This window comes from Carettochelys insculpta, chromosome 3 (assembly GCF_033958435.1).
Source record: "Carettochelys insculpta isolate YL-2023 chromosome 3, ASM3395843v1, whole genome shotgun sequence".
NCBI lineage: Eukaryota > Metazoa > Chordata > Testudines > Carettochelyidae > Carettochelys > Carettochelys insculpta.
The window spans coordinates 135,870,138-135,893,330 of record NC_134139.1 but is presented as its reverse complement, the minus strand read 5'-3'; positions in this window follow the sequence as shown (position 1 = coordinate 135,893,330).

The following is a 23,193-nucleotide window of genomic DNA, read 5'->3' as shown; positions in this document are numbered from 1 at the left end:
ACCCTGCTGACCAGCGCTGGCCAGATGGAGGCCAAGCCCTCAGCCCCCTCCTCCCCCCGTTCTGAGCCTGGCACAGGTGTGGGGACCATGCCCGAGCCACGCCCCTATCTCCCTCTGCCACCGGCCCTGGCCCGGCCCCAGTGGGACCCCTGGACATGGGGAGGAAAGGGTGGGCGTGGGCGATGGGGCTCCCACCCATCGAGCCCCATGGAGGGGTGAGGCTCCTCCCCACCCCAGCTCTCCGTTCACCCTCTCCCTTCCCATGTAAATAGTTCTCCCCATTCACCCTCCCCCCACATGTGTATTTAGTTCTCCCCATTCACCCTCCTCCCACACGTGTATATAGTTTCCCTTAGATAATGAGGGGCACAGGTTTTTCATAGTAAACAGTTTGTTTTTATGGTTTACCCTGTGTCCCCCGTGCATGTGTGTTGGTGGGTGTGCGTGTGTGCCCCGGGTGCGGGTGGGGGGGAGTGTTCAGGGTTGTGGGGGGTTACCGTGGCCTCTGCTCAAAGGCCTGGTGCAGGGCCTCCCTTACACACACCCCATGCTGCTGGGCCTGGTGGCAAGGGCCGTCAGGTCTATTTGTACCCGCACCCCGCCTTGGTGGCCCACCCTTGCATATAGGGCTTGTGTTTCACCTTCACCAGGTTATGGAGGGTGCAGCAGTCCCCGCCCACCAATGGGATGTTGGGGAGGCCCACCTCCAGCCTGTTGTAGAAGCATCTAAAATGCCCCTTGAGGCGGCCGAACACCCACTCCACAGTGTTCTGGGCGCGGTACAGCCGCTCATTAAAGAGGTCCTGACTCGGCTGGGTGTGCCCCATGTATGGCTGAATCAGCCAGGCCTGCAGGGGAGTAGGCCATGTCCGCGATGATACAGGGCAGCATTGTTGTGTTCCCGATGGGGAGCTGCCGCTGGGGGATGAAGGTCCCCTCGGCCACATGACATCGTGGCCCTGAGTTCCTGAAGACCCTTCCGTTGTGAGCGCATCTGGACCAGCCCATGTGATGTCCTCAAACTGGCCATTGGCGTCAACCAGGGCCTGCAGGACCACCAAGTGATAGCCCTGGCTATTCATGTAGGTCTTGCAGCTGTGCTCTGGGGCCTGAATGGCAATGTGGGTACCATCCAGTGCCCCGAAGCAGTTGGGGAAGCCCAGCTCCTGGAATCCCCAGATGACATCGTTCAGGTACCCAATGCGAACCAGCTGCCTTAGGAGCACCTCGTTTATCCCCCGGACGACCTGCAGGGCATGGGGGGAACACTTGTGAGTGTGGAGTGGGATGCAGCTTGCCTGCCTGTGCCCGTCTCCATCCCCGCCCCTGTCTCCGGGGTGCCTGTCTGTGCCTGTCCCCATCCCTGCCTCGTCCCCAGGTGCCCACCCTTCTCCCAATGGTGCTTTTTGGCAGGCTGCCCCCCCGTCCCCGCATGCAGTCTAGGTGTGAACTGGGCACGGCTTACCTCAATGAGGACAGCCCCGATGGTGGCTTTGGCCACCCCAAACTGGTGGCCGATGGATCGGTAACTGTCCGGGATGGCCAGCTTTTGTGCAGGCCACCCTTTTGTGCAGGGGGATTGCTGGCCTCTGGGGTGTGTCCTAGTGCTGGAGGACTGGGGCAAACCAGTGGCACATCTCCAGGAATGTCCCCTTGGTCATCCTGAAGTTTTGTAGCCACCGGTCATCGCCCCAGTCCTCCAGCACCAGCCGGTCCCATCAGTCGCTGCTTCTGGGGAAGTTCCACAGGCAGCAGATAACCTTAGCAACTGGGTGGGGACATTGTGCCCTGAGGTTGGCATCCAGGAGGGTGGCTATTGTGTTGGCCACCCAGAGCTTCTGCAGCACGGTGGCCAAGGCTGCGGCCAGGACACTGGACATGGCTGCAATGAGGGGGGATGCTGCATGGGGTCTGTTGAGGGGCTAGGATGCCACCTCTGCTCTCTCTCTCTCTCTCTCGCTCTTGTGCTGCCTGGGGACACAGTTGCTGGCCCTCAGAGTGTGCAGGCTGAGATACAGGGGGGTTAACTGAAAACAAAATATACCATATAGAGACCATTGGAAATGTAGTGGTTGATTCAAAATGAAATGATTGTTTTTTTGTTTTTTGTTTTTTCCATTCAATGGAAAAAGTGTTTCAGAATCCAGATTTTTCCCCCCTCTGGATATTTCATTTTGCCGACAGACTGAAAATTCTACTATTCACTCATTTCTATTGTGAACATGTGTGATATGCATGCAAAACGGTAGCACAGTAATTGCACCAGCAAAAGTAGTAGAAAATTGCGCATTTGAAAATGAAACCTCTTGCATGAATTTTAAAAAAGGAGTACCAAAATTTCAGCCCTATTTAGAGATATTAGAATATCTGAAAGTAACTGCAATTTAATTTAATCAGTTGTGTGAGATTTGAAGAAGTCATTCCAAGGTCAGCATAAGAAGGAAAATGAATGATTTAAGCTACCCTCTTGCAGAGCCAGATGGCATGACTGGAAGGTTAAAGTGAGAAAAGAAAGGGTTCTTCAAAGATTTGTTAATTTATGTATGCAGATCATGAAAACAAAAGATTCACTGATTATTTATGACTTAAATTTACTGAAGTACAAATTGCTCTGGGGATACTTAGAAGAAACATTTTGGAAGCCCACAGACGGGAAAGATTTCTTGAAAATGGTCTCTTCAGACTGCAGAAAATCAACTGCATTCTGGTTTCTTCCTGCTAACTCTTGGTGTCCACAAAGAAGCATAGAGGCCATCTCCTGTGTCCCACTACTTCCTTCCAGGTCCTTCCGGTGGAGTTTAGGAATCCTCCCCTCCTCTGTGTGGGGTTTGTCAAGGAGGACCACTTCCTTCCATACTCCTGGGATCTTCTGAGACAGATAGGAAACATCCTGACCATACAACCCAGTGCCCACACCTGTCTTTTGTCTCCTGTAAAGGCAAAGTTCCCCTCACTGCCTGAGTCAACCCCAAAGACTTATTTGTCTTCTAGGGCCATGACTGTGTCTTCTCTATTCCTTTCCAACATTCATAGACAGAACACCCATCCAGAGCTGATCCACAAAGCCACCAACTATTTCTCTCAAAACAAATTTGGTCCATGACACCTAGAGCAAATTACCTAATTAATCTATCTATTTATATAGTGCATTTATTTATGTTGAGTGGATTGCCCATATTGGTCAGGAATGGGGTACTGGATTTAAAACTGGACACTGCTGTGGAAGAAGGTCAGGGGAAATAGGTGGAAGGTGTGGAGGTTGTCTAAAAGACGAATAAGATGTAGTTCTTCTTCGAGTGGTCCCCGTGGGTGCTCCACAATAGGTGTCGGGCTCGCCTGGCGCTGCAGATCGGAATTCTTCTAGCAGTTTCTATTGGATCGCGCATGTGCCAATGTGCGCCGCTCCCTTGCGCGCCCCTGGCCATGTGCGCGATCCAGTCCCCGCCAGTCCCTTCTCAACCGCCATCGGCTGCAGACGGAATCCACTCAGGCTAAAGCCAGAGACAGATAAGATAGTTGTTTTTATGTGTAGTTTGTTTGTTTTGTCACTATCAAAAAAAAAAAAGAGAAAGAAAGAGAATATTAGCTAGCAGAAAGAAGAGGAACGAAGGAGAGAGGGGCGGACAAGAAGGCTAGTTAAGCCGTCTGCTGCCCCGCAGGCCGGTGATTATTATTTTGGGTTAGAAAGCACTGGTTAGTGGCTAAGTACCTTATTAACAGTAAAGACTCACCGTGATGGCCTCCTCGGGGTTTAAGAAGTGTGAGTCATGCTGCGAAGCTATGCCGGCCTCCGATGGGCATAGTGAATGCATTCGCTGCCTGGGAGAGTCACACGTTACCCAGAAGTGTTCCCACTGCGCTAAGCTTACAGCCAGGGCCAGGAAAGACAGAGAGATGAGGCTCAAAATGATCTTGTTTGATAAGGCTCTCCAGCCAGAACCGCCAGAGAAGCCTCACGCAGAAGGGCCCTTTGGGTTGCATAAAAGGAAGGCAGCCTACTTGACCCCCCCTGTGCAGAAGAGGAGGAAACTCTCCCCGGCTCAATCCTTGCTGGTGGGCCCAGCGGGCAGGACGAGCAGAATGCAGAGCCCCCAGCCGCGAGCTCATGAAAGCGGCAGCACAGCAGCGCACGTGGCAAAGGCTGAGCCTCCGATTACACAACAGACGGCACACAAGGCGCCGCGAGCGCCAGCGAGGCAAGCACCGGAATTGGCGGCGCTGACGGCACAGGGGCACCCGGCACAGAGCCTACCGGTGCCAGGGGAAGCTACCTGCGCAGCACCGCAGCTGACTGTGCCGAGTGCGGCGCCGACAACGGGGCCAAGATCCCCGGTACGGGAAGGGGCGGCGCCCACCCCGCAGGGGAGGGGCAAGGCAAAATCAAAAACTCGGCACCTCAGTCCATCTCCAGGCAGGGCTGCGCTGCCCTTATCACCTAGCCCTCCCCCGAGATACACACGCCACACTGACGGGCTGTAACTCCACCGGCTTATCTAGGACCTCCCTCTCCGTTCCTCCAGCCAATTTTGCTGTAGCTTGGGCCACCTTCACCATTTCTGGGCATGGATCCCCTTGAGTACTATCACAAACCAGCTTCACCACTGTCTATGTCGTCGCGGAGGTCCCACTCTCCCAGACATCATGGGTACACTCCCCGATCATGGTCCAGGTCTCCATCACCGGGCCCTTGCCCATGCTGCTATGGTCGTCCTCATCATGCTGAACACAGACACCGCAGGTCTAGATCCAGGGGCAGGTCCTCCCCAGCTTCTCATCAATAGCCCTGTGTACACTCTCGCTCTGGGACGGGAACACAGTTGTCTCAGGGACAGTTAGGTCCAGAATTCTGAGACTTTCCTTCACAATCCTCCGGGGAGCAAGTATATCATCGACCTCGGGAGCCAGAGGATTTGAGGGAGGTTTACCCCACTGGTTCCTCCTCGTCCTCCCCAGATGAGGCCATGGCCCCCGGGGATCTCTCCCCCCTGGATGACCTTAAACAATTCCAGGAGCTGTTCAAAAGAGTAGCTTTCACACAGGACATTCAAATAGCAGAGGTGCAGGAGAAGCATCATAAGCTCCTGAAAAATTTGAGACCCCCGGCTTCATCTAAAATCGCTATCCCGCTGGACGAAGCCATTATGGAGTCAGCCACTAACATATGGGAGACCCTGGCCTCTATTCCTCCTACGAACAAGAGAGCGGATAGGAAGTACTTCGTCCCAGCCAAGGTCATGGAGTTCCTCTTTAGTCACCCGCAACCCAATTCTTTGGTGGCGAATCGTCCCAGCAGAGGTCGAAGGCGTCTCAGTACAAATCGGGGTCGGGGGTCGGACAAAGATGCTAAGAAGCTAGAGCTGTTTGGCAGGAAGGTATATTCCTCTTCTACCCTATTATTGAGAATGGCAAATTACGCAGCACATCTATCAAACCACAACTTTGACAATTACTCCAGACTTACTCCCCTCATGGATTCACTCCCGGAAGACAAGAAGCCAGTGTTAAAGGCGATTGTTCAAGAGGGCTATTCAGCATCGCGGACGGGAGTCCAGATTGCCCTGGACGTGGCAGACACAGCAGCACGTTCAACAGCTGCAGCAGTGGTAATGCACAGGGAGTCCTGGCTCCAGATGTCTGGTATCCCCAGGGACCTGCAGGTGAAGATCATGGATCTTCCCTTTGATAAACAAAAGCTGTTTGCGGACTCAACCGACTCGGTCCTCCACTCCACCAAAGACTCGAGGGCCACACTTAGAACCTTGGGTATTTATACTCCCCCATACAAGAAGAAGAAATTTTATCCTCAGCAAAGACGCTACGCTTACCAACCACAGTGTGCTCAATATCAGCGAGGCTACGACCAAGGGCACCATCAACAGCAGCAGCAGTACAGGACTCCCAGGCGACGTTCTCAACAAAGCCGTACACCCTCGGGGCAGGCCCAGAGACAACAAGTTTGACAGGTATGTCGGGGGCTGCACTATCAACACCATCGCTCAATGCCACTCTCATCTCATGTTCCATCATCGCCTCAAACCGTTCCACTCCCAATGGCAAAAGATCACCACAGACAAATGGGTGCTAGAGATTATAGCCACGGGTTACACAATCCCTTTCCAGTCACTTCCACCGACGAAGCCTCCCGCCAGGCCTCATCTCAGGGATGCTGCCCACGAGGCGAGGCTCAAGCAGGAGGTGGATCACCTTATGTTTATAGGGGCGGTGGAAAGAGTGCCGGAGCAATTCCAGGGGAAAGGTTTTTATTCATTCTACTTCCTAACAGAGAAGAAAACAGGAGGCTGGAGGCCAATCTTGGATCTACGGGGCCTCAACTGTTACTTGCGCAAGCAATGCTTTCGGATGATCACAGTTGCCTCCATACTTACGGCACTGGACGATGGAGACTGGTTTGCAGCCCTCGACTTAAAAGATGCTTACTTTCATATAACAATCCACCCAGCACACAGACGCTTTCTCCGCTTCACGGTCGGCAGGGAACATTTCCAGTACAGGGTTCTTCCGTTCGGCCTATCCTCAGCTCCCAGTCTTTACCAAAACCCTGGCAGTGGTATCAGCCCACCTGCACAGACAGGGGGTGTTTATTTTCCCATATTTGGACAACTGTCTGCTGAAAGGGGCCTCAAAGGCAGAGGTCTTACGCATGATACGCATCACCGCGGACACGTTTACTTCGCTGAGCCTAGTTATCAACCTCGCAAAGTCAAAGACCAAACCCACATAAGATATAGAGTTCATAGGGGCACGCATAAACTCTATCACAGCAAGAGTATACCTGCCCGACACCTGCTTCCGTGCCATCAACTCACTGGTGCCAGTCATGACGTACAGCCCCACGGTGCCGGTCCTAACGTGCCTGCAGCTGTTGGGGCACATGGCGGCAGCGACGTTTGTGGTACAGAATGCCAGGTTACACATGCGAAGCCTGCAGCATTGGCTGGCGAGTGTTTACAAACCGGCATCCCACACTGTCCACAGGGTGGTGTCGCCCACGACAGAGGTGCGCAGATCCCTAGTGTGGTGTGAAAATCCCAAGAATCTGCTAGTGGGGGTGCCTTTTTCACCAACCACAAATTTCTATCTTTCTTACTACTGACGCCTCCAACATAGGATGGGGAGCGCACATTGGCAGCAAGGTGACGCAAGGGCTATGGTCCCCTGCGGAACAGACACTGCACATAAACATACTGGAGCTCAGAGCAGTGTTCAACGCGTGCAGACATTTTCGAGATTACCTGCATGGCAAAGTAGTCGGGATCAATACCTCCACTATGTTCTACATCAATCGACAAGGAGGGGCCTGATCCCGTGCGTTATGTGCGGAAGCAGTCCGATTGTGGAACTGGTGCATCGCCAACAATATAACGTTGAAAGCCTCATACTTGCTGGGCGCTCACAATGTGAAGGCAGATCAGCTGAGCAGGCGTTTCACACTCACGCACGAATGGCAGATCCGCTCCAACCTGCTACGGCGCATATTTCGTACATGGGGGTTTCCCCAAGTCAATTTGTTTTCCACCCAGTACAACAAGAAGTGCCCCCAGTACTGCTCCAGAGCAGGAATAGGGCGGGGGTCCCTGGGGGACGCATTCATGATTTCATGGAAGGGCCCTCTACTCTACGCGTTTCCCCCCACAATGCTTATCCACAAGGTTCTGCAGAAAGCCAGAAGGGAGAGAGCTCGCATGATACTCATAGTCCCAGGCTGGGATCGGCAACAATGGTTTCTCTTGCTTCTGCACATGTCGGGTCATCCACCACTTCCCCTACCAGTGGCACCAGACTTACTCACGCAGGCTCAGGGGTCCATAGTGCACCCGCACCCTCAGGGTCTGCGCCTACAAGCATGGTTAATCCATGGCTCAGTGCCTTAGAGAGCACGTGTACGGAGGGAGTACAACAAGTCCTGGAGTGTAGCCGAAGGATCTCCACCAGGAGGACTTATAAACAGAAATGGACTCGATTTACAGCCTGGTGTTCCGCCAAGCAGTTAGCTCCCCTTGACATTCCTATCACCGTAATACTAGAATACCTATTGGACCTCAAACGAGATGGGCTTTCTCTATCCTCGCTAAAGGTCCACCTCGCTGCTATATCAGCTTTTTGGCATACAGAGGAAGGGCCCACTGTATTCGCCCACCCTATCGTCACAAGGTTCTTGAAGGGGCTGGTAAACCCTTACCTCCCTCGAAAACCACTTCTGCTGTCGTGGAATTTGGACTTGGTGCTCAGCACGCTATCGGGACCACCCTTCGAACCATTAGCCACGGTACCCCTCCGACTCCTTAAGATGAAAACAACCTTCCTCCTTGTGATTACGTCAGCCCGCAGGGTGAGCGAGCTCGCAGCAGTGATGGCAACGCCGCCCTGCACAGTATTCTCAAAGGAGGCAGTAACCCTACGGTTACACCCAGCCTTCGTTCCAAAAGTTTCTTCAGAGTTCCATCTTAGCAAACCAACAGTTTTACCATCGTTTTACCCGAAGCCTCACAGCTCCAGCAAGGAGGCGCGCCTACATCTCCTAGACGTGAGAAGGGCGTTGGCCTTTACATAGACAGAACTAAGTCCTTCTAGAAAACGGACAGGCTTCTAGTGTCTCTCGCTCCCCGGTCAAAAGGGGAAGGCCTCTCTTCACAGAGACTTTCAAAGCACATCATGTCCTGTATAAAAATGTGCTACAAGCTTCGAAAGACCCCTTTGCTGGTCCCGCCTAGGGCTCACTCCATCCGGGCGGTGGCAGCGTTAACAGCCTTCTTCAAGGGCATCACGTTAAAAGACATCTGTAGAGCAGCGACCTGGTCATCCTACGACACCTTCGCCAAGCATTATGCCCTACATCGGGTATTCGAGGAGGATACCCGTCTGTCGACAACAGTCCTCTCAGGGGCAAGCTGCACATGAATCGATTACCCACCTCCTTATTTGGGTTACTGCTGGGTAGTCACCTATTGTGGAGCACCCACGGGGACTACTCGAAGAAGAAAGAGAAGTTACTCACCTGTAGTAATGATGGTTCTTCAAGATGTGTCCCCGTGGGTGCTCCACCACCCACCCATCCTTCCCGCTTCGGAATCTCTGTCTGGTGTTTTTCAGGAGCATCCGAGGCAGTTGGTCAAGGAACTGGGGGGAACGGATCGCGCACATGGCTGGGGGCGCGCAAGGGAGCGGCGCGCGTCGGCACATGCACGATCCAATAGAAACTGCTAGAAGAATTCTGATCTGCGGTGCCGGGCGAGCCCAACACCTATTGTGGAGCACCCACGGGGACACATCTCGAAGAACCATCATTACTACAGGTGAGTAACTTCTCTTTACCACTGCAGCCATTTTTATTTGTCCTATCTCTTTCCTCAACCCTTTATCTGTCTTTGCCTTTTTAGATTTTAGGCTTCTTGGGGGCAGGGGCTGTGTCTGTCCCTGAGTCTGGAAGGTGCTTAAAGCAATCTAAATATTGATAGATTCCTGTGCTCTTTTAGACATTTTCCTTTCTGTTTAGACAGCTACCAAGGATGCTAATTCTGAAGGTGGAGGTTTTTTTTTAGATGTTAGCACATTTACTGGAAATTTGACGCAGACCACTAACATTCCATAGAGAGGAAGGAAAGCCTAGGGGGAAGCCTACTAGCCTAGATCTCAGGAGGTACAGGTTCAGGCCTCTGCTGTGCCAGGGACCTTCTCTCTGACCTTGGACAAGTCAGCTATCTTCTTTGTGTCTCAGCTCTGCAAAATGAGGATACGTCTACCTCTCTATCGCAGTGTGTTGGGATGACAAATAAATTTATACTGGTAACCTGTACATGAATAACTTCATATTTCACTATCAGTCTTCTGACCAATACAGCGCTTGACTAATTAGAGCCACTTGTTATTAGTCTTCCTTGTCTCCATTTGTGTTCACGCTTTGAAAAAAATTCCCCCTTCCACCATTGTTCAGATATTCTATTTCATATGAACAGCAGAAATCAGGTTCAACTTGCTCTAAAGAGGCATATGAGAACAGTGTGACCTTGCTTTCACAGGGAAAGAACTCCATCAGGAAAGATGGCATTTGTGCATGATGTATGCTGCCAAGTTTTGGCTGTCTCCTGAGCATAGGTGAAACTGGCATAGCATCTGGTGAGCTGGAACACATATCATCTTAACACATGGCTAAAACATGAAAGAAGCCAAGCAACTCTGTGGAAGGAAATAGTGAGAGAGGCATCAGACACCGATGGGTGCTGAGCCCACGGTTATTGATGTTGATGATGATGTAAGCAACTCTGAGTGGGATTTTTTAAATCATTCAGTTTTGTCTACCTCTGTTAACATCAATGATAAAACTCCCATTGATTTCAGTGGGAGCAAGGTTAGGTTACCTGATCACTATTGAAAAATTCTACCTTTCAAGTGAGCATCAGTTAGTTACGTGGCTTTTAAGAACAGACATCCATACTGCAGGTACTGAAACCTGTCATCCATACTTACAAATGTAGAAAAATGAACTAAATTAACAGTTGGAAGCAGAAAATATTACAAACATAAAAATAACTCACTTCTAGCCCTGAAAAAAGGAAAGTTTTAATGTTTAGTGAACTGGGATTATTTTTCATGTGAGGGGGAATATTGTTAAAATAAATTAGCCACTTTCTTTCTCTGGGGCTTTGTTAAAGGTGTTCTAAGCCTAGGTTTATATTTGTTTTCTGTCAGGCATGACAAGATCAGAATAGTTAATCCATATTAATTATGTCCTGTTTATTGGAAAATATTATATTGATGCTGCTACTTTATTTTGTTTTAGAACTTACTAAGATCACAGTTACAGGTAGGGAAAGAAAGGAATGTACCTGCCTGCCACAAAGTGTTGAACAGAGCTGTTTTCTTTCCTGGTAGTGAGAGAAATTTCCAAAGTACCTGATCATCTTTGAGTGTCATTAGGATAGGTGTTGAGGTAGGTTATTTTCTATAATGATTGCTGTTCAGAGCCCTGAGGCAAATCTTGACCAATGCCAGCTGTTTACTCTGAAGTTATACCCTGATGTGTATAACGTCTAGTCTGCTTTTCAGTCCTCTCACAGAGAAGTCATCTATGCGATAGTTCCTTTGGCTCTCTTGAAGTGAATAGGAAGTAGGAGCAGGGATCTTATATTACCTCTGATTTCAGCTGTTGAGTCCACATCTGAAACACTATGTCCAATTAAGGTGCCCACACTGCTAAACAGTGTGCTGAAAAGCTGGAGAGGGTCAGGGGTGTGCAAGAAGCATTCAAAGAGCAGAAAACATGCCTTGCATTTTAAGGGGCTTAATTTCAATTTTCATTTATCACAGAAAAGCTCAAAGTCTGTGTGTACTAATGCATAGAGAACATATCTGAGAGTAGAGAGCTGTTTAATTTAGCAGATCAATCCATAACTAGATCTAGTGGCTGGAATTTGTAGCTGAACATTCAAACTGGGAATAAGGTAGGATTAAACCAGTAGGGGTAATTAAACACTGGAACAATTTATGAAGACAAGAGGTAGATTCTCCATCATTTGAAATTTAAACATCAATCTCGGTGACTTTCTCCAAATAATAGCTAGTCCGATCACAAGGTACCGGAGTTGATGCAGAAATTACTAATGATTGCTGTGATCTCTTGCCCTTAAAAGAAAATCTATGAAGTGGTCAATGACTGTTGCTGGACTGGAGGTTTGGAAACAAATAATGATTACTGAGGATCAGATAGAAACTGAACTGTCAAGTGTATGGTGACTTGACAGGCCTATTCAGTCATTATCAGCCCTTTGCATACAGTTTCCAGTAGCTGCCACACAAGAAGTAATTGGGGTCTCTCTGATCTGGGCTTCAGACTTCTGGAGTCAAGTCTAGGTGGATATTTATTTACAGTGAACTCTTGTTTATCAGGTCTTTGATAAACTGGAACTCTCAATTAACTGGCATTCTGTCCAGCCCCAGCCATCCTATTCTGACTCTGGCAGCCTCTGGCTCCTCCATTCTCTCACCCAGCGCTCACCATCCAGAGTGTCCATGGCCCTCAGAGCAGCACAGTAGCTGCCCCCAAAGCAACTTGCTGTTCAGTGCCCATGACTGGCAGTGGCTCCAAGTGGCCATGCAGCAGCAGGTCCCCAAGTGGCTGCGTGGCTGCCAACCCCAGTAGTGGGTCCCTGCCCAGTGCACACCACCGGCAGCTGCTTTCTAAGCAGCTCCCTGTGCAGTGCCTGTAACTGCAACGGCTCCCCAAGGGGCCATGTGGCAGTGGCTCCCCAAGCCGCTGCCTCTCCCCAAGTGGCTGCGTGGCAGCTGCCCCCAAAGTGGCTCCCTGCACGGTGCCCATCACTGGCAACATCTCCCATCATGGCGCAGCCATGCCCAAGCCCCACAAGCAGCTACCCGCCATCTCCACCATCCAGGTAACAGGGCAGCAGTTGAGCAGAAGGCGTCACTTATGGTGTGGGGAGATGAATTTTATCTGACCTATTTAAATATCCGGCAGCCTCCCAGTCCCGGTGCTGCTGGATATGAAAGAGTTTATTGTACTCTACTTCTTGGGCGAGAATATTGTAGATTCAGTTATGCATGCTGTGTTCAGTTAGAGACAATTATGGTCATGAGACAGAAATTTTATCAGTCCGAGAGATGTTGTTACAAGGGATCAGCGAATACTTTCTCCTCTGTGGGTTTTGCAATCTGATTGTCTTTGCCAGGACTTCTTTTTAGCTTTCTACATTTCAGTTAAGTATTCTTGCACTTTGATTATCCGAATGGTTCTGAACATTGTAGGTAGGACCCTCTCAGCAACTTCGCTCTCAGTCAGATTAGTATGACAAGCTTATCAAAGCAGTGATGAAGGAGAATGGGCAAATGTCATTGGGAGATGACAAGGTGACACCTGACATTCACGTTCTCATTTACTCTCTTGTTCAGTATGATTTCAGTGAGCATCCACAGCTTCTGTGAACAATAAATGAGTTTTTTTTAGGTCAGTATTTAATTGCAATGTGGAATTCCTTATTCCTTAGTCAACCATGTTGCTGTGCAGAGAAATGGCATTTTTCTCTATGGATAAAATTAAGAATTAGTATCTGTTGTAGAGAGAGAAACTCTGTGAAAAAGAGCACAATCTGACCTTGCCTGTTATTTGCTATCTTTAATTTAGCTGTATGATAGCTCTGGGGATTTCCAGGCAGTCTGTGGCTGAAAGATCACTAGAATACTAATAACTCTTGTTTTTCTTAGTTGGCTTTTACATACAGGATGCTAATTCAATTTCCTTGGTACATTTGCACCAAAACAATTCCTTTTTTATTAATCAGAACTATATGGTAAATGAAATTCAAGTGAATGTATGTGACATAAAGATACTACAATCTAACAGTGGATTTTTGAAGCTGTATAAGTATCTTTAAATTCGCTCAGGATAGTTTTAGTCCTGCTTTCTTTGTGAATGCCATTTCTGAACACAATATCTGAGCTCTTTCAGCACAGAATACATGAGTATGACCTTAGCCTACACTGTTTTTTTATATTTCTTTATTTGTGCTGGGCAAGACAGCTCAAAGCAGTAAAAGTGGCCCCTGTACCTGCAAGGGAGCTATTTTAAATTACACCCTTATCATGATGTACAGTTGTAACAATCACTGAAATCATGTCAGCTTTGAAGGAGCCATTGTGATTCAGATAGGATGCTTTATAGGCGCTCAAGTGAAATGCTACAAGCTTGTTCTGGTGCAGTGTCAGTGATGTTTAGATTAAGAGGTGCTTAAAAGTACATCTTCTTATGAAGCAGGGTGACAAGACTTCTGTTGAGAGACTGTACTATAGTGTAGCTTTATTCAATGCTAATATCTACTTAGAAAATAGCAAAATGCTGACATATCATTACCCTGTCAATGGAAGATTTTGGTCTCATTGACATTGCCTCTGGTACAAATGAACTTTGACTGCCATGTAAGTTAGTCTAAAGAAGTTTTTGTTTATTTTCAGTCTTAAAGCTTTTTGCTCTGTTCAGTATATAAAAAAGCTATAATAATCAGGAACAAATGTACAGAAAAACAGTGGGGAAAGTACAGGCAAGATGTTTGCTGTCTTTGTCATGATAGGCGTGGAATCCAAATAATTACCCTAATGGACCAAAAGTAAAGGATAAATAACAGTATGTGTTTTGGGAAAGTATATAATTTTCTTCTTCAGGAATTGTTAACTGCAGTCTGATTTAATATTTCTGTTAATAATGCAGAAGATTAATTTGATCACAGATGGGAATGGGTCACTATCCACAAGATGGAGAGAACAGTTTAAAAATGGGATCTTGCAAGACCAGCTATATGGCTAGAAAACAACAAAATGAGATTCACCATCACAGGATTACTCAGTGGGAAGGTAAAGCTTGCAAAGCTGTAATATGAAATGAGATGTATCGATTGTAAATTAGAAGTGAAGTTGCAAAGCAGCATACTTTTTTTAAAAGTCACTGCAGCTATAGGCTGCATGTACAAAGGCAATATGTGAAGGAGCAAGATGACAAGTCAACTCTGTGAGACAATGGTGACACCGCAGCTAAGATACTGTAACACAGTCAGTTCTGAGCTCCTTAATACCAAATATCTCGGGACAAATTAGAAGGAATTTGGAAAAGATCCACTTAAATGACTAAGGGACTGAAGAGAAGATTATGAGACTGATTAAGATTAAAAGTGCATATGGGTTCACCAAATGAGTAAAGAATGAAAAGCAGATACAATAACCATCTAATATATTAAGAGGATACAAATACCAAAAAGAACCCGGAATTGTTTAGGTACACCAAGGATTTATATCAACAGTAAAAGGGTGAAGTTAAATAAAGTAACTGAACTGGGTACCAGAAAATATTTATTAAAAGCAAGATCTATTAAACTTCAGATTGTCTGTCGTGGGAATTAATGGAAGCCCTATTGAACCAGAGAAAGTACCAGGGAATGTATTATTACAAAATTGTTTATTTTAGTGCAAAAGAGGCTAGCTATAGAACTGCCTTAATTTAGTTTCCCATTCCCATATCCATAGTACGTTCTATCTGATTTGTATAAAACCTGCAAATACAAAAAAGATTAATTTACAGTAAATATTTCCAGTTCTGTATTGTAGAAATAACAGTGCCCCTTGACCCATCTTTTTCTGCTCCTTTGGAGGGTTTCATAAACAATTTGATTGAAGCCAGGTATTGTGAACTTAAGTGTCATATTTTTAATCTAGATTTCATAATGGTCAAAACATACAGGTAGGGAGCACAAGTTGAACCTCTTTAGTCCGGCACTCTTTCCTCTGGGAACATCTGCAATCTTACATGATTTTAGTTCTCTGGATGAGCACTTACAATGGGTGAGGCCAAGTTTTCCATGGTCCCATAAAGTTTGGTTACAGTCACCAGTCCTGGCTCTCAATGTTCTGTGCTGTTATTTAGCTGTAGTTTACCCCAAAGGCTGTGTCTAGATTGAAGAGATCTGACAGCAAAAGATACACAAATTGCTTGACACATACGCATAGCTCCTGCCAACAGTTCTGTTGGGAGAGGTTTTCCCAACATTTGTCCCAATTACATGAGGCCATATGTCAGGAAAACCCCCTCTGTTGACACCTCTCCCTTCTTCCTTGTGGAATGAGGATGACTGAGATGTGGGCAGAGGGATCCCAGAGCAGCAGACTTCTGTTGGGAGACCTCTGGGCTCCCGACAGAAGCCTGCGAACTAGACAAAGCTAAAATGTCTTCTAAAAGTGTCTTCTAAGCAGTGAGGTATTGGTAATGCTGCTAGACAATATTGACCTTCCCACAGTCCAGCAAAGTCTCCCATTCAGCACCAGTCAGGCCCCAAGGATGCTAGACTAGAGAGATTCAACCTGTAATTTAGAAATTTATTATTAAGCCAATAATGTAGCTGCATTTTTTTATCAAGCATGAACTGCATGTTGAACCTCTTTAGTCTGACACCCTTGGGACCCGTCTGGTGCCCAATGAGAGAATTTGCTGAACTAGGGGAGCCCACTGCTTACTTGGGCTCTGTTTTGTGATTTGTTACCAGAAATTTTCAGTGGAATTGGAGTCCTGTAATTCACAGTGGCCTGTTTCACTGCATCTATTTTGTTACAAAGCAGTCAAACAGAACCCTTGAGTCCCTTCTAGGATTCAAAAGAAGTTGGAATTAATTTTTCATTGAAGAATAATTAATTATAATGCCATTTAATAATACTTCTCTAGGGACTTTGAAGAGTTGAAATACATGAAAATGTCTATATTCCTGAAAGGATTCACTATACTCATCGCTCAAGCTTCCTCTCTTCTTCAGAGCCTTTATATTTAAAAGTTTGGGCACAAAGAGGAAAAATGAAAAAATCTTAAGGGGCATGGACTCCAAGCTATACTTCTGCACCATTCACAAATGGTGAGCTAGTACCATCATGAAGCCACATAATGTAACTGGAGAACACTTTGGCTAAGTCTACACAGGCGGCCTCTTGACAAAACTGGGCTTTTAAAACTCACCAAGGGTCTACATGGTCAAAGTGCTCTGTTGCGAGTTTGTCGACAAACTCAGCTGTTGAGCTGGGAGCATTATACCTCTCCCCAATCAGGTATAATGCCTCTGTTAACAGTGTTCTGTTGACAAAGCACCCGTGTAGACTCTTCTGTTGACAAAGAGGAGTTCTGGTTCCCCGGGAAGCCCCGTTTGCAGATCAGCTGTTCTGTCATGAGAGGGCAGGGCAGTCTGGCTGCTCTCTGTCAACAGAGCAGATTGCTCCTTCGAGATGCATTTATGTGTAGATGCAATCTGACAGAGGTACTGCCGAGGTTTCTCTGTTGACAGTGACCTGTGTTGACAGAGGCTGCTCATGTAGGCATAGCCCTTGAGAATGATGAGTTTGCTGTGCTTTTGTTGGAGTACAAGTTACCTCACTCTGATATAGCGATGATGGGTCCTGTGGCACCTTATAGACTAACAGAAGAGTTTTGAGCATGAGCTTTCACTTCAGATGAAGTGAGTCTGTGCTCACGAAAGCTCATGCTCAAAACTCTTCTGTTAGTCTATAAGGTGCCACAGGACCCTTCGTTGCTGTTACAGATCCAGACTAACACGGCTTCCCCTCCGATACCTCACTCTGATATGTTTCATCTCAAGTCTTTGATACCATTACTCTGACAACAGTTAAGTTCAGAGACCTAATAATGTAACTATTCAGATAGTTTCTTGGATGTTAATTTAAAATATACTGTCATATGAGCATAAGCTTTTTCTGCTTATTCTTTGCCCAAATGGGAGGGTTTTGAAGCTTTTTCAGTTGTGGTCATAATTTGGTATACAGACACTCCTTTTGCATAGCTCAAATATTTGTTGTGAAGAGTTAAAAATTGTCATGAATGAGAAGGGCTTATCTTCCAACAAGTAGAACAGTTGATGGGGAAGGAGTGAACTTTGACTAGTTAGGGTAACACTAAACAAAGGTGTATCTCCTAATAGCACATTTGCACACCTAAATAACTAGCCTCCTTTTCAGAGATACTGAGCACTAAGCAGCATCTGCTGACTGGACATGCATATAGTTAGAATTCTGTGTATTGAAATCAAGTTATTTGAACTTTATTAAATGAACATTTACATAAGCACAGAAGTTTTATACATATGGAAGAAGATTTAAAAATGTTGCCTTATTCTAATGAAGTGAAGTGTCTGGAATACCTGTTTTGAAGTACTGGCATGTACAGCAAAACAATAATTTTTCTCATCCTGTGTGGAAAGTGGGTGTCTGTAGAAAGCACATAGGGTACTCCAAACTGTCAGGGCTGTGTTTTGCTTCATCAGAGGAGGTAAAAAAGAGTACACATGCCTGTGCAAAAACTGTTCAAGTAACAATGTTCCTGTTCCAATCTAGGAAGTAGCATAGGAGCTGTAGATATGTGCCATTCCTTATCCTGGAGTTTTAGATATACTTCTGCCTAACCAAGACTGTTTACTCAGATTTGTGTATAAGTAACAAGAACAAAATGTCTACCAAGTGGACATATTTAAGAAATATATCCTGCATTTGTATGTATGATTTATCTGTCACAGTTGATTTTTTTTCTCCCAAAATAAAGAAAATTCAGTGCACAAACATGTAGGTATACACATCTTGTAGAACTGGAATGGGCCCTGTGAGGTCACTAAGTCCAGTCCTCTGCATTCACAGCAGGACCTATCACCATCTCTAGCAGACTTTTTTTTACCTAACCTGCCTCAGACCCTGAAAAGGCCTCTTCAACATTTGAACTCCCAACCCAGGATTTAGAAGGCCAAATGAGGTAACCACTGAGCTATTTCTCTCCCTCACTTCACTCACACAATTTTATGTGTGAGCTTTTACACACACAAAGTTGTACTGTTTCCCACAGAAACTGGAATTCTTCCTTGTTGCAAACAGAAAACATAGAGGTACATACATGTGTGTTTATTTCCAGTGTGTTAGAGTTGCAATTGTTGTGGGAACCAATATGCCAGACTTTAGTGGTGCACATCATTAGTAGTAATTGTATAGTTAAGGGTGAGTCTGTAGCACGCAAGTCAATGATCATATTTGATCACCAAATTTAACACAGTATTCAGAAGAGAAGTCAGTTTTCAGAAATAATTTTGGTCAAATACAGTTCATATTGCTAATTTATAATAAGTTGTTATTCAATGCTAACGTAGCAAAATAAATACTTTCTGTTATGAAATTTGTCTCTGATAGTGTCCCTTTTAAGTGTGTGGCACTCTCACCCCCACCCCCGCAGTATTTCTACCAGTTGTGATTTTATCATTTTCACAATGTATGTTATTTTGTTTAAGTTTTAGTACCTGAATCCTTTGCTCCTGTAAGACTCAAATTCTATTACAAATAAATAAATAACCAGCCCTTATGGTTATGAAAAAAGCTCAAAAACACGAACCCTAAGCACTCAAAAATAGTACCTAAACAAACCTTATGGCTTTGAGGGCTGGGTCGTAATTCTTTAAATATTTGGGGCTATAAATTCTTCCTCCACCTAGCTAATCAACCACAGCTACCACAAACAGATGATATCAGATAGATCATAACGTCTCAGTGACAGGCTATTTTTCAGAATCTGCAAGCCAATATAAAAACTACTTTTCCCTCCTGTCACAACCTAATTTCGGTCCCACTGCAGCAAAGTGGTTAAGCACAGGTTCTTCATTCAAAAGACATGAACTTTTCATATTTTGTCTACAAGGAGATATTACATTTCACTAACTGTAGGTGGTCTGCCTTAAAGTGCCTTGTGTTGGAACCTGTTTTCAAAGAGACTAGCTTGCATCTTACGGTATGCCTATACTGCACGCCATTTGCAGTGACAAACAGGCTGTATCCTCATTTTAATGTTTAGTTATACATAGCAGTGAAAGGCCCTGGCAGAGGAGAACTTTTCCTGCTGTTTCCCACTTCCAGATCTTTGCCCTGAAGCAGAGAGAAATTCCAGCAGCTCTATGTTGCTGGAGCCTTTCCATACTGCAAGGAGCTGCCAGAGCCGTTTCCTGTTGTGTCCTCCCTGCCAGAACCTTTTGCTTTTTCTGGAGTCTTTACCTGTGGTGTGAGAAGACTCGTAGTGGATAGGTAGCAGGAAGCTACACTGCTGGGGTGTGTAGAAAGCCATATAGGCTACAGTTCTGACCTAACTCACCTAAGCAGTGCCTCATTATCTCGTTATTTGTACAATATATATGGAAAAGGAATGACTCCGTTGTAGGGTGAGTTCTTTCTAATTACTGTGCTGTTGGCAGGCCTCTAACTAGCATCCTATACTGCATTGCTGCACACAGGAATACCTCTCTTCTCTTCACTGCTCTGGAAAAATAAAATTTCTCCCTTTTAAATGTAGATGGGCATACAGAAATGTCCCCTTTTGATACCAGACAGCAATATATTCACGGCTCCAGCTCTTATGTCCATGCACACACATGCTTCTTTGCGGAGCCGTGCAGAGGTCAAGACTTGATCAGCACCTTCTGAGACAGGCGTATTCAATACCATCTGAGGAAGAATTATTAGACTACAAACCTCTACAAGGCACTTTCAGTGAAACTGAAGGGAAAGGGGAATTCCTGGAGCTGGTTGCAGTACTGAGTCAGAACACAAGCTCTCCAGTGGATGTATCAGAAGTAAAGAGACCATAGCATGAACTCCAGTAATGCTCCTAGTACCAACCCATATTATGGGGAACTGGATATCATGTTTGCATGTGATGCTACAACCAAACCCGAAGTTGCTGTGGGAGACAGAGCTGCAGAGAGCATGACAAGCACCCAACAAACCACCAGCTGCTCCCCTGACTCCTCATATGCCCCGAGGTGAGCCAAAACCTGTGTGACACAGCAAATGTGGACAGTTCCCAAGAACCCCCTGTGAAGAGCCACATAGCGCCAGCTGGGGAGGAGAACTATGCCAGCACCTGTCTGATACTGTTGTAGAGAGGAACTGTGGCAGAGAGCAAGTACTGTGTGCTATAGAATATAACTGTATAGGGAGATTTAAACAACTTTTTTTGGTCAGTGCTGCCCCCTGGTGCCATCCAGAGCTATGTTGGGCAGAGGGCTGAACCTCTCTCCATCTACTTGGTATTTACCATCCGCTCCCCTGCCCACTGCAGCAAGCTGTGTACAGAGTCCATGCCAGAGGCTTAAAGCATTCTATTTGGCTGTAGTATCTAATTCCAAAAATTGAACAGCCAACCACAACACTTTTCATTTCTTTACCTCTTTCCCACAGCAATTTGCTTCCTGCTCACCTCCCTTCCCTGTGCAACCAGGAGGGTGCTGCCCCCTATTCCTATTCAAAATTACATTCATTCTGAACAATTAAACCTGTAACATTTCTTTGCAATGTGACCTCTTACAATCATCAGCTGTCTTTTCTGCATCCCAACCCTTAACAAACTGCTTCCTTCCCTCTCTATCCCTGCTCCTCCTCAGCCCACTGCTCCCATTGCTCAGGATGCCAAGACCATGGGATTTAAAACAAGATGAACCTCATTGCTTATGTCTCGTTGATTGTAGCTCCAGAAACAGAAAATCATTAGAAATGGTACATTGGCTCTCAGTTTCATTAATGCACTTGGCTTTGACAGAAGTTTAAAGTTCATGATGTAAATGCTCCAACTGAGGTTACAGAGGCATATCTGAATTCATAGATAATTTAAGACACTTGTGATGTATTTAGATGTAGAATAATTACTGCAGAGTTCTATTAATTTTGCATTTCACTAGAGAGAACTTAAGGCAAAGATAATGCTCAATTTTTGTGTTAGCATTAGATGGCAAAGCAGCTGTCTGTGCTACCCCTTAAATAAATGTTTCCCTTCCACTCATGTACCAGCTGGGGGCAAAAGCATCCTGGTAAACCTTCCTCATTTGTCCAAATCCTTTTTGAGCAGGCCCTTGCTTTGTCTTCTGGTGACTTGTGTCAGGGTTGTATCCTGCAATGTCTAGACAGCCTGCAGAGACGCTCTGTCAATTACTAACTTGTTTAATGCTTCCCACCCACCCACCAGGCAGAAGAGGGATTCAGCCTCACAAACAGTATTAAAAAAATCACAGGCACTCTAAAAACCATCCCCCTGCCAAGTCCCCAAATAATAAATTAGAATAATTGGCAAATGTGTTACCATATAGAATGGACCCACCAAGAAGAAACAAAAGGTGGAAACAGCTTTCCAAAATTGTGGGAAGAGAAGCATTTTCTTGTGGTTGTCATGGAGACTCTAAGTGATGGAGCAATAAATATTTCCCACAACACCTGTAAGAGTGCAAGAAGGACATTATTGCCTGCAGAGAGGTTGTCAGATCTCAGAAGAGGGGGGGAAAAAGACAAATATGTTACATTAAATATTTAATTAATCACAGTAGAGGGCCCTGAAGATAGAGCTGTAGAGGGAAGGTTTCCTGAGACAGTCTCAAAAGGCTGAAAGGGAAAGCACAGCCCTTGAGAGGGAGTGCATTACTTTGGAAGGGGCATGTTGTATCCAGTGTAGAGACAAGCAGCTGTGCAGAGCACCTTTTACTGCAAAGGTCAAGCACCATGCATTCCAATGTCCTTCACAATGTGGAAAATACACCATTTCAATCAACTCAATTACATTTGATCCCACGGGACTCTCTCTGAAGGTGAAATGGTGGCAGCCTATGAAAAGGCAGGTGAATTTGTCTCTGTTTCCTAATATGACTGATGTTGTGGCAATATGGTTAATGGTGGAGGAGAGGGAGTTAACTTCTGTACGTGCTCTGGCTGTGCAGCTCAGAAAAAGCTTGTACATCATCCTGTTAGTGGTAATAACTGCCATGATAATGGTACTTAATGCTACATCCTCCCATACTGCTTGACTTCAGTTCAAAAATGGCTCAGGCAAAATGAATGGATGCCGGTGGAAGAATCATGGGGCTTGGTTAGTTTTATCCTCATGGACCAGGTTTTTGTAGTTTTCAGTACACATCCTTGAACATATCAAATGAAAAAGCATTAAGCATAGAACAGATTGGTAGAACTGTGTTCCATGGGACATCTGTCTGGAATGCTGAGAGGTTAATTGTAACTACTGGTGAGCTTTGTGGACACAATGATTAACAATCAAAGTAATGTAACAAAACATCACAGAGACTACAGTTCACTGTAGTGAATTGTTGTGCTTATGGTGAATGAAGTCCATGGATGATATATTTCAATGAAGAAGTGATTTCAGATCCATCAGTTACTTCCATTCATTGATGCTGCAGGAGGCAAACTTCATTCCTCCTTAACATCCCTATATTCCCATTGACTCTCACCTTCACAGGTGTTTCTTCATCCCTAATAGTACCACTCATGTCTCCCTCCACTCCCCAAATCCACACCACCTGTCCCATCAGCACCTCTGTTCCCATGCAATCACAAAAAATCTGGAAAATCATCACTTAAACTGGCAGTCACATCCACACCAGTTTTAACTAACGCACGTTCCCACCTTAAGATCGTAGCACCCAAATATAATCAGCCATAGGGCACAAACAAACCCAATTCCTCACTCACAATCAAATACACAATGTAAACACCAGCCTCATACTTCATGTTCCGACAACACATTAGCACCAGAACACACATGTTGCTTTCATATCCAAACAACACAAGTCGTTATATTGCATATATGTCTAGGGA